Below are 13,855 nucleotides of genomic sequence, written 5' to 3' on the forward strand. Positions count from 1 at the left end.
TTCTTATTCAGTAATACTTATAAGCTTGATGATGGAAGCACCTTATCTTAAAAAGAGTGTGTAGCATGATTAAATTGAGCTTTGGAATCAAATTAAACTGCCTAAAATAACTGCCATTTACTCGGTCAAGTTATTTCAACTGTTTGAGGCTCAAAATATCATTTTGAAAATCAAAATAATATATTTACTTTCTATTTATTAGATAGATTATTTGGAATAATGCATGCAAAGCATTTAACACATGGTTTGGTGCATAGGAAGATCTAAATAATGCTAGCAATGTTACTATCTTTTTTTTCCTCTTATTGTTAAAACATTTGCATTAACTTATTTTCAAGTACACAAAACCAGCTGCTACCACTTTTACATGGACTTCTGATAAATAAAGTGATGATAAAAGAATGGAATAGTGATTAAGCTGGCATTTATAGTAAAGGCTATGTTTATATCTGCTATTTTTTAGGTTCACATATGTAAATTTCATTGCTTTAAATATATGAAGCAACTCTTATACATCTATAGGTATGTATAGACAGGCACAGACAGACAGACACATATCCATCATAGTTTATGCATAGACCATTTAATAACAAATTCAACATATGTAAATGTATTCTACAGCAAATTTCAGAAAACTCTAATGTTCTGACTTTGACAATAGATTATCTGACTCACAAAATAAACTATCTATAAGATGCACTGAGAGCTGAGACTTCAGCTCAAAATTCAAGTAATCAAACTTTTAGAATTCTACTCCTCTTTCATTAATGTATTTTGATTTCTCCTCATTCTTTTTACATCCTTTTCACTAGATAGATAGTATAGTATCTCCAGGTGTTATATCTTTGTTTTACAGTGAGAGAAAGAGAAATTTTGAAGAAGTAACAGCAACCGATTTCTGTTTGCTCATCATTGGTGTCATCTGTTCTATGGTTATCCTTATCTGCAGAGGAGACTGGGAAATTCAGTATTACAGACACAGTAAATTGAATAAGGACAATGGGTTAGTCAATGTACAGAGTGGACCATGGCATCCAGTTAATATTGAAATTAAACACAGTGGAATACACTAACATTGATATTTGATATAGTTGAAATGATATTGAAATAAGAATTAATACTGAAAAATATTGGAAGCTTCTGATTTCTTACGCTTGTCATTGTCTTAGATTGTAAACACTTAGAAATGAAAGACAGTTTGGGTGGAGCAAGACAGATGAATAGAAGCATATATCACTCATCCCTCCCACGAAGACATAGAATACATTGAATATACAACTACAGTTGGATGAAAAAGGCAGGGGAGAGAGCTGGAACATATCAAAGGAGCAGCAGAGATGTTGGTGAGTGCACAAACTCAGGATAGCCAAATAGAGTATGTAAGAAATTTCCCAGCCACCCCTATCCCATCCCCCAACCAGGAGCAGCAAGGACCCAGAAGGATTCTCTGACTGCAGGAAAGAAGTGAGTGAGTGCATCCCCATGAGCCAGTGGCCCAACCTACAGGGAAATTTGCATGGCCTCTTCAGCTGAGCACCCAGTGGTGGAAATTACTTGATTGCATTGACCCAGGGAGGGACACATGCATAGCCACCCCCACCCCCTAGGTCCAAGACTGCTACAGTACAGTGATTGATCACAGTTTGTGATTTGTTTTACACCTGAGGTAATTATTTTGATTCAGCTCTGACAGCAGTTTCACATTCCTGAAACAACACCATTTCTCAGAGTTGCCCATACCACATGGTGTCCTGTGTTCTGGAAAAAGGCAATCCAGTGCAGCAAAGGTGCCACCATCAGGACAGAGGGTGTCAGGGCACACACTTCATAGTGTCAGAAAGTCACTTAATCATAGTCTCCAGCCACTGTCAAGGACACTGCCTTCTTTGGGGAAGTACCCTTTTAATTCTTACAGCCCCAAGGAGATGGTGGAGGGTGTGTATGCCTCTCTTGAGCACAGACCCACACCGGCAACATCAGTAAACATGCCCAGGGCTGCCTTCCCCAGTAAGGGGAGGGGAGTTCATAAGGACCCAGCATCTCCCATTTGGGCATGGCGGCCCTATCCACAGCCCTAATAACCTTGCATAGGGCAGCTCCTCAGCCCAGCTGAGGAGTTTCAGAGTGTCCCAATACCTCTCAGGGTCACAGGAGCCTGCTCAGTGTGGCCACTCTAGCTGACCAGCTACAGAGGGCCCCAGCATCCCTCTTGGGGGCAAAGAGTCTCACCCCAAAATGCTAAATCCTCACCCAGAGTAGTCCACTCAACAGTGCTGCAGGGCAAGTCATTACCTCTCTTGAGGATATAGAACCCCACACATGAACCCAGTGACTTCACTTACTGTTGTCCACTTCAACCGGAAAGTTACAGAGCACCCCAATGACTCCTTTGATGGTACAGGGATCTTCCGAGATCCCCAATTACACCATTGAGTCACCCACTCTAGCAGAGAGGTTGCTGAGCACCTCACTATCTCCCTCAAAGCCTAAGGTACTAATACCAATCCCCAGAAACCCTGTCCAGTGTTGTCCATTCAACCAGAGGAGCTTCAGAACACCCCAGTGAACCTATTAGGGTCACAGAACATTAGCCAGGGTGCCAGCAAGTCTGCCAAGGGTCACCCACCTCAGCTAAGGAGTGACAGAGCACCCAGACACTTCTCCCAAGAGCTTGAGATCTTGCCCATGACATCAATGACTGAACACAGTGTCATTCACTTCAGCAAGAAATTAGTGATGACCTAGTGCCTAGGCCACAGAGACACTCACAGAAAACACTGACATTGAATATGGTCAAAGTAACCATATGCAGTCTAGACTACTGCATCTACCAGGAACCAAAAGTAAAACACCCTACCCAGCAGTCAATATAAAACACATCTACAGAAGGGAGGGAATATGTCTCCTCAAAAGCCATCCAAAGTATTAGAAGAAGCAACTGCTCCACCAGATGCAAAGACATTTATGTAAGAATACGAGAAATGCTAAAAAAAAAAAAAAAAATCAAGAGAAAAGTGTCTAGTTGCCTATAAAGGAGTCCCCATCAGACTAACAGCAGATTTCTCAGCAGAACTCTTACAAGACAGAAGATAACAGAATGATATATTCAAAGCACCAAAAGAAAAAGTGGCAGCAAAGAATACTATACACAGCAAATCTATCCATCAGAAATAAAGGGAACATAGTGTATTACCCAGACAAACAAAAACTGAAATGTCACCACAACACAACCAGACCTACATGAAAACTTCAAGGGAGTTCTATGTCTGGAATCCAAAACATGACAATCACCATTATGTATACATGAGAAAGAATAAAAGCCACTGTTAGAGCAGACATACAGATTAGAAAGAGAAAAAAACCCTATATTTTTCCACTACAAAAAAACTAACAAATGCTGGAGACAAATAATAAAAGGGAAAGAAATGAACAATAGTTAAATAAAGAAACCATAAAAAAATGAATATAATGGTAAATGAAAGGAGTCAGACAATACTTTTCAATAACAAACCTAAATGTAAATGGATTAAATTCACTACTAAAAACACATTGAATGGATTAGAAAACTAGACCCAAATATATGCTGCCTTCAAGAAACGCACTTCACCTGTGAAGACTCACACAGGCTAATAATGAAGGGATGGAAAAAGATATATGATGCAAATGGAAACCAAAAACAAGCAGTAGTTATTCTTACGTGGGACAACATAGATTTTAAAACGAAACCTATAAAAGGAGACAAAAAATGTTATTGTGTAAAGATAAAAGGATCTATCCAGCAAGAGGATATAATAATCACAAATATATTTGCACCCAAAACTGGAGCATCTAGACATATAAAGCAAATATTGTTAGTCCTAAACAGAGAGATAGACCCCAATCTAATAATAGTTGTGGGCCTCAATACTCCTCTCTCAACATTGCATAGATCATTTAGGCAACAAATCAACAGAGAAACACAGGATTTAAACAATGTTTTAGACCAATTAAACTTCACAGACATCTGCAGAACATTTCATCCAACTGCAGAATATGCATTCTTCTCATCAGCATATGGAACATTCTCTAGGATAGACTAGATGTTATTTCACAAATTAGGTCTCAACAAATTTTTTTAAAAATGAAATTGCTTCAAGTATCTTTTCAGACCACAATGGAATAAAACTCAAAATCTAAACAAACAAACTTTGGAAACTATACAAATATATAGAAATTAAACATATGCCTTAATGGCCTATGGGTCAAAGAAGAAATTAAGCAGGAAATAAAAAAATTTATTGAACCCAATGAAAATAAAAACACATCATAACAAAACTTATAGGATATTGCAAAAGCACTACCAGAGGGAAGCTTATTGCAACAAATGCCTACATCAAAAGAATAGAAACCCTTCAAATAAAAAATCTAAAGTTACATCTCAAAAAACTCAAAAAACAAGAACAGTCAATCCCAAAATTAGTAGATGGAAAGAAATAATAAATATTAGAGTGAGACTAAATAAAATAGAAACAAAAAAAAAATACAAAAGATAAATAAAACGAAGTTGGCTTTTTGAGAAGATAAAAAAATAGATAAACCAATAGCTAGTCTAATGAAAAAATGAAGAGAAGACCCAAATAACAAATATCAGAAATAAAAAGGTGACATTAAAAACAATACCACATAAATACAAAGAATCATTAGAGGCTACTAAGAACACATTTGAAAACCTGGAGAAAATGGCTAAATTTCTGGACACATGCAAGCTACCAATACTGAACCAAAAAAAGAAAAAAAAAAAAAAAAAAGGAAACCTTAATTGACTAATAATGAGCAATGAGATTGAACCAGTAATTGGCAGTCTGCCACCAATGAAAAGCCCAGGGAGGGCCAGATGGTTTTACTGCTGAATTCTACCGAATTTTTAAATAATAATTAATACCAATACTTTTCAAACTATTTAAAATAATTGAAACAGAGGGCATTATCTCAAATTCATTCTATGAGGCCAGCACCATCCTGATATCAAAATCAGTAAAAGATACAACAAAAAAGAAAACCCCAGGGCAATAACCTTGGTAAACTTAGATGCAAAAATTGCCAACAAAATATAAGCAAATAAAAAAAAAAATAAGCAAATAGAATTCAACAGAACATCAAAAAGATTATATATTGTAATCAAGTGGAATTCATCCCCAAGGATGGTTCAATGTACACTGATCAGTATATGAGATACACCATACCAACAAAATCAAGAACAAAAGTCTTATATGATCATGTCAGTAGATGCAGAAAAGTATTTGAGAAAATTGAAAATCCCTTCATGATAAAGACTCTCAACAAATTGGGTATACAAGGAAAGTACCTCAACCCAATAAAAGCAATGCATGGCAAATCCACTACCAATATTGTCCTGAATTGGAAAAATCTGAAAGCTTTTCCTTCAAGAACAGGAACAAGGCAAGGATTCTCACTCTCACCACTCCTATATAAAATAGTATTGGAAGAACTATCCACTGGACTCAAGCAAGAGAAAGAAATAAATGGCATCCAAATTGGAAAAAGTGAAGTCAAATTTTCCCTTTTTGCAGACATGATCCTACACACATAAAAACATAAGACTCTACCAAAAAACTCCTAGAGCTGATAAATTAATTCAGCAAAGTTGCAGGATACAAAATCAATATATAAAAATCAGTAGTATTTTTTATATACCAATGAACTATCAGAAAAAGAAATTAAGAAAGCAAGCCTTTTTACAATAATTCCCCCGAAAATAAAATACATAGGAATTAATTTATTGAGGAAGTCAAAGTTCCCTACAAAGAGAACTACAAGGTACTACTGAAAGAAATTAAAGAAGACACAAAAAAATGGAAAGATATTCCATATTCATGGATTGGAAGAGTTAATGTTCTGAAATGTTCATACTACCCAAAGCTATCTATAGATTCAGTGCAATCCCCACCAAAATACCAATGACATTCTTCACAAAAACAGAAAAAGAAATCCAAACATTTATATTGAACAATAAAAGACATCAAAGAGCCAAATTAATCCTCAGCACAAAACAAACAAAAACAACAACAACAACAATAATAATAATATTATAATAATAATAATAAAGCTAATGTAATAAAGCATAACACTACTTGATTTCAAATTATGCTACAAAGCTATAGTAATGAAAACAGCATGGTACTGGCATAAAAATTGAGATGTGGACCATTGGAACAGAATAAAGAACCAGAATTCAGTCCACGTACTTCCAGCCAACTGATCTTTGACAAGGATGCCAAGAACATAACCTGTGAAAAAGACAGCATCTTCAATAAATGATGCTGAGAAAAATGGATATCCATGTGTAGAAGAACTAAACTAGACCTCTGCCTCTTTCCATATACCAAAATCAATTCAAAGTGGATTTAAGACGTCAATATAAGACCTGAAAGTATAAAATTTCTAGAAGAAAACACAGGGGAAATACTCCAAGATATAGGAGTGGGCAAAGACTTTACGAATAAGACCTCAAAAGCATAGGCAACAAAAGAAAAAGTAAACAAATGGTATCATTTCAACTAAAAAGCTTCTGCACAGTAAAGGACACAATCAACAGAATTAAAAGACAATGTATAGAGTGGGAGAAAATATTTGCAATGTCTCCAACAAGGGATTAATATCCAAAATGTTCCAGGAGCTCAAACAATTTAATAATGAAAAACCAAATAACCTGATTAAAAAATGGGCAAAAAAGTTGAATAGACATTTCTCAAAAGAAGACATACAAATGGACAGCAAGTACATGAAAAAATGCTCAACATCACTAATCATCGGGGAAATGCAAATCAAAAATACATTGAGATATTTCATCACAGTTAGACTGGCTATTATCAAAAAGGGAATAGCAAATGCTGGAGAGGGTGTGCAGAAAGGGAAAACTTTATACATTGCTGGCGGGAATGTAAATCAGTACAGCCATTATGGAAAACTGTATGGAGTTTTCTCAAAGAACTACAGATAGAAATGACCACATGATTCAGCAATCCCACTAGTGGGTATATATCCAAAGGAATGGAAATCATCATGCTGCAGAAGGGATACCTGCAGCTCCATTTACAATAGCCAAGATATGAAACCAACCTAAATGTTTATTGATGAATGACTGGATAAGGAAAATATGGTATGTATACACAATGGAATACTATTCAGCCATAAAAAAAGAATGAAATTCTGCCATTTGCAGCAACACTGATGAGCTTGGAGAGAACTCTGTTAAGTGAAATAAGCCAAGCACAGAAAGAGAAATAGTGCATATTTTCATTCATATTTGGGAAGTAAAAAATAAATAAATAGAAAGAAAGGAAGAAAGAAGGAAGGAAAATTGTAATAATACATTGAACTTTAATAAGGAGAGAAAAGAACTGTGGTTATTAGATGGAGAAGAGGAGGGGAAGAAGGAGGGATAGCATGAAATGAGTTAATGAACACACAACAGCTAATTATGAAAAATAAGTTCTATTGATGTACAGTCAAGCTAGGCACCTATAATTAACATTAATTTACTGCATGTTATCAAATGACTAGAAGAGAGAAGGTAGAAGGTCCTCAACACAAAGAAATTATTACATTTTATAATGATGAATATGCTAATTATCCTGACTTGATCATAACACATTGTACACAGGTATTGATATTCAACTCTGTACTCCACAAGTTTGTATAATCAATTATAGTTCAATACCAAAAATAAAAACAAAAGACAAAAATAAAAAAAAAAGAAGTGAAAGACCAGCATTATTCCTTTGATAAATTTCATTTGGACTTAGAAGTACAATAAATGCTCTGATGATGGTAAAAAATTATGAAAGTTAATAGTCTGATTTGATTACATTCCTTTTTGGAAAAGGTAGACATTCTAACAAATGATTGAAATGGGGACTTTTCCTCTTTATTATTATATTTTTATTTATATGCATTAAAAGAGAAACTTGAGAAAAATTAAATTTAGCGGAGTTTATTTGAGTGAAAAATGATTCATGAATCAGGCAGAACTCAGAACCAGAAGAGGTTAAGAGCTCAGCCCAAAGATGTGAGCAGACAATATTGACAATATTTACATACCAGAGATAGAAGTGCAGTAGAGAAATCACCTGATTGGTTACATTTAGCCATCTGCCTTATATGGGCATCGTCTCATCAGTTGGCTGCCTGTGACTGGGTGAAGGGCAGCTGTTCATTTCTAAATTAGCATTTGGTTTGTTTACATACAGTTAGGTTGCAGTTTCTTAGGTAGGGCCTCAAGTTATGGAGACAGCTCAAGTCAAACTTAAGTTGATTTAACATATGTCAGAAAACATGTGGCTTTTTAATGCATTGTAATTTATTCTAAAACCTATAAAAATGTTATGTGTTCAGCAATTCTTTTCTTCTGTTAGGATTTTGGTGAACTAGGAAATGGGAAAACAACTAAACATAAATGAGTTTGCAACAAACATCTGACAAGGAAAGACTACCAAGAAATATTTTGCAGCAGAATACTAAGTAATACTAAACTAAAACTGTTAATTTAAAATCTGCATAAAATAATGCATTTTTGGCTGGTTTTCTTAACTGAAAAAATTTTTTGAAAACATATGAAGTTATATATTCACAATGGTGATACAAAAACTAAAAACTCAGAATACATTTTATTTGGAAGTGGTAGAATTTTTGTTGAGGAATGCAAAAGATCATTTATCAATGTAAGCCATAAATAATGTGTCCAAAATCTCAGATATAGTTTTAGATATATACATTTAGAAATTAAGCCATGATGACACACATTTAGGTGTATAGTAACATCACTACCATAAAAATGAATGTGAAAGATACAAATAGCAGGCATTACCAAAAATTAATCCAGTAAATTAGGAAATAAATGCTGCATAAATTATTTAACATTGATTTTATTCATTCATATTTATTATAAATTACCATATCACATTCCAGCACTATAGATTATAAATGACGGAGTAGAAGTGGACAAAAATATGTATTATTCATTGCCAATATTCAGAATGACACAAGATTGAGAAGAACAATCACTGGGAGTAATAAGTTAGAGTTGTTGAAAATTGAGTAGTAAATTCAGGAATGATTAAAGAAGATCCAGAAGGGGTTAAACACAATATTATAAAGGGTTTCAAATGAATTCTAAAATATAGCTCAATGTGTAGAGATTATCTTGGCCATCAGCTAAGTGATAAATATAAGGGTTGGCCTTCAAATTTGATATTTTCCCTTGTTTTTCTGAGAAGCCAACATGTCAAAATGTTTATTTCTTGATATTAACCAACTATCCACGTAAATTTCTGAGGCTTTACAAATGCTCATTGTTTATAAATTGATTCATTAGATTAGTTAAAAAGTAACCAGAGGCAGAATAATGAAAAGGTGAAGTGAAGTCAAATACACTTTCCACTTTAAGAAATCACCTCCATTAAAGGGCCTTGTTTATCCCAACAGATTTACCTCAGAATCCTATTAACTCAATCTTTCTGCAAAGATTGCAGCTTATATTTACCTGTCATTTAAAGTCAGAAAGGGAAAGAAAAACACATTAAGCTGGTATTACTGATATTAAATGCTTTTCTCAAATGTTTTAATCTTCTTTTTTGGTTAATCTTTTACTAGTATTTTCTCAAAATATTGGAATTAACTTATAATTTCACTTTGTTAATGAATAGTAACTGTTTGATGTTGAGAACAGCTATTTAAAACTCCATGTCATATACAAAGGAATTACTGAAACTTGTGTCTCTTCTTTCAAAAAGAATATTTTCTAAATGCAGCACCTCTTAAAATATGTACTTTATAAAGAGAAATTATAAAAAAGAAAACCAAACAAAAACCTCAATCTCTTAATAAAAGTAGGTGTATTCAATAGTTCATAGGAAACTGGGTGGTCTATTTCTCTGTATGTGTCTATGAATATTAATGCATACAAAATGTACTGGAAATTATTATGTTTTCAAAAATAACTTTTTATTTTTATCAAAAGTAGATGCTTATTATAGAGAATATAGAAAATACAGGGAAAAGAAAAGAGGTAAAACCTTACACGTAAAAAGGTATTTATTTCTTAGTTTAATTCTATAAAAATGAGATGTTACATGCTATTTTACATCGAGCTTTTTTTTCCTCTCAGCAATACCTGGTGGAGATCTCCAAACATAACCATGAGTAGTTCTAAATTGTTGTTATTTTAGATATTTGAAACACAGTAATTCTTGCTGTTCATTACTGATTGTTGGCCACTTTGATTCTAGGTTATGGTCACTATGAAAAATATTTCAAAAATAATACTTGTATTTTATCCTCATATATTGCTGTTTTATTTCCAAGGGATCAGTTCTCAGAAGAACTTGTGGAATGAAAGATGTGAGAATATTTGATATTCATAGAAGTTCCTCCTTTAATTTTCTTGGAAGACTGTACATTTTTACCTTTTTATTCAAGATTCCCAAATTTTTATATTTGATTACATCTGTTAAATAAAAATCTGAGGCACAATAAAAATTTAAAGAGTTATTTCAGTAAAAGCAATTCATTAGTACCAACGGTGGTTTAGTATTTCAATGACAAAATTTCAGAGACAAGGGAAAAATGAAGAAGCAAAATAAATCATTTGATTGGTCTGCAATTGCAAAATCGCCTTTTTTTTTAGGTACCTTGTTGGAAAGTCTCTACTCACATAATCGTATGTTAGTTGGCTGCTTATGATTGTCTGGGGTTAAGTTTTGTTTTTATGTAAAATAAGTATTTATCATAAATGACCTAAGTTAAGTTTTGCTTGTTTGCAATGTAAGCACATTAAGGCTATTTTAATGACTATGTGGTTTCATTTGTTCAGGAGTTCTTGAAGCCTGGTCTCCACTTTAATTTCATTTTAACACGTTTTTGGTTTAATTATCACAGTTCTCTCTTTCAAAGATATCAACAATGTGTATACTAATGTCCCTTTGCTGGTTTATTGTTTTCTTTCTAATCATGTTTAATACCTTCTTCATTTCAACTTAATTATGTTTGTCTTTTTGGGTCTGTTCTTCAAGGAATTGCTATATTTTCAGCAGTGTTCATCCTTCGCATTCTTCTGATTTGGTTTTCATTCCTGTGATGACTTTGTTTTATATATTCATGTTTGTTCATTCTTTTCTTACATATTTTGTACAAATATTAGCCTGGTTTCTTTCTTGTTATTCATCCTTATACAAGTTTCTCTCTTTCTGGAATATTGAAAAGGTTCCTATCAGGAGCAGCAAGGAATATATTCCTGGCAAATATCAGTTCCCCTCATGACACACGGTTGTCTGTTTAGCATTCTTCTTCTGAAAAAACCAGATGTCACTACAATATATCTAACAAAACAAATGCCCTTTTCGATGTCTTTGAAACTCCCCCACCCACCAGTATTTTGTTTGTTTGTTTAGAAATGCCTGTATTTTTTAAACCGCTAATGGTCATCATTTTCATTATTACAGCGATCATTGTTCCTGTATTTTTTATAATTTTTTCAACCACTTCGCAATAAAATTGCTGCTTCCTAAATTTTTCTCATGATGAAATGAGATAATTGACAATAGGCTGATAATTTTCAACATAATGTTATGAAACAATTTAATATTTATATATTCGTATTCATATGTACATATATTTATTTTTGTGTATGGTATATATATTGTGTATATATGTATATATGTGTGTGTCCACACTCCATACTCTTGGATACATTTTATAAATTAGTGAATTTCTTTTGTGGTAAGATAAAAAGAAAACAGTATGTGAATATATTCTATTTTTTAATTACCCAAGTAAAATGTTCATTTGTGTTGCTCTTCAAAGCTGGAATAGATTTAAGTATTTTATTTTCATTGGCAATAGTTCTGTGCTATCTAGTTCAAGTACGTTTACCTAACCATTTAATAAAGCCATTGCACAATTACTACATCATCAGACATAATATTGATTTGTTCTATATTTTGCTTCTAGTTTTTAGATAGGGTAGTTATAATAAGCATTTAATAGCATATCATAATAAGTTATTTTGACAGGAAATATCAATGTGCATATACATAAATATTTGCCATTGATTTAATAAACTTCAGAACTATTGTGTTTGGTGACAGAAACTTGTATTTTACTACTTTCATAAAACTTACACATTTATCTCATGATTTTTTTTTGACCTTGGGTTTAGTTAGCAAACTCAAGGTCAAATCATTGCCCATGACTATTGCACAGTTGCAATTTTTCAGACATTTGTGATTATTCAATGTACTTTAATCATGACCATATATACTCTTACAGAAGAAAAACAAATAGTAAAATCTGCCAAAAATGTATATGAGTGATTTTCAATTTCTATATAAAGTCTATGGAAATGTATTATTTTTCAAAATTGAAAGAGTAACCAGATATATAAGCATTTGGTAAATATACACTCACTATTATAAATGAAAAGGCTAATGAGGAAAACACACCATTACTGGAATGATATAGAAATAAAAAAGAAACACTAGGTAATAAAGAGTTTAAAGTGAAATAATTTTTTAAGTCAAGAAAAATAAGCAACTATCAAATATTTTAGAGTATAGAATTGAGGAGGTTGTGTGTTTAAATGCAGTGTTAGAGCAGCGTTTGTGACAAAAGCCAGCTAATACGAACCCTTACAGGGAAAACCTGGCAGATTAAGTAGGCTGGCAGGGTGGAGAAATTAATTTTTATATATATACATACATATATATATGTATGTATATGTGTGTGTGTGTGTGTGTATCCATAAAGTAAGACAAAAATAAGATTGCTTTACTTATTTGCTAGTCTTTTTCTATGCTAAATGCCTTCAAACTGTGTTAAAACAAGTTTGTTTTTTGAGTAAGATATATATTCACCTCAGTTTCCTTACTCAAGCTACATATACTACTGAGAATTCATCTCTATTTCTTCAACATTCCTTCATTGAAAAACATTTTACACATAGTTTGAAAAGGTGGTTATCACCTTTTCTTAGAGAGTACTAGTGTCTAGTTTATCTGATTGTAACCAAAACCCAAGTAGTCTTCATGAAAGCCCATTCCATCACCACAGAAACATCACCCTATCAGTGAGATAATGAGCTGATAATGAAGACAGCAGTTGAATAATGGACCTAACATAAAGACAGATGCACCCACAAGGTGGTTGGAAGGAAACAATCACGACCAAAAAGTAAAATCACATACATATATGTTTCATTCATGTACAGTGGTGGAACAAATTACACACAATTCTTACTTCAAGACATTATGTTTGGATATTGCCATTCTTGGTACTGATTTGTGATATTTCCATTGCATGCTATAAAATAAATTGAATTTTAATTAACCCTTTGTACTTCTGACTTGATCTTGCAAATATTAGCAGTCAAGTAAAACAAAGGAATACCATATATGACATAATATATCTGGTAGATCCTAGGTAACTTTTCTTTCCATCTGCCAAATGTATAACTTTTAAACAGATGAGCATATTCAGAGAAACAGCAAAAACCTTATGAAATCAATAAGAGTATATGATAGTTCTTCAGTGTGTATCAGAGTAGCTATGTTTGATTATAATAACATAATACCCAAATGAACCTAGCTAAAACACTAACAAGATACATTGGCTAGTTTAGTGAAACAGAAGGTAAGAAAGTGGGATAAGGAAGACTTGGGGGTTGTTTTGTTTCAGCAGCTTAAGTATGTCATCATTGTCTTGTTTTTGTCCATCTCTTTCTTTAACTATCTGCCTCTTCATTTAAAGACTGATTTTCAACTGTGATTAGAAGATGTCTACCAAGAGTTCCCAGATCTACATT

Source organism: Cynocephalus volans, chromosome 1 (genome assembly GCF_027409185.1).
Source record: "Cynocephalus volans isolate mCynVol1 chromosome 1, mCynVol1.pri, whole genome shotgun sequence".
In the NCBI taxonomy this organism is placed as follows: Eukaryota; Metazoa; Chordata; class Mammalia; order Dermoptera; family Cynocephalidae; genus Cynocephalus; species Cynocephalus volans.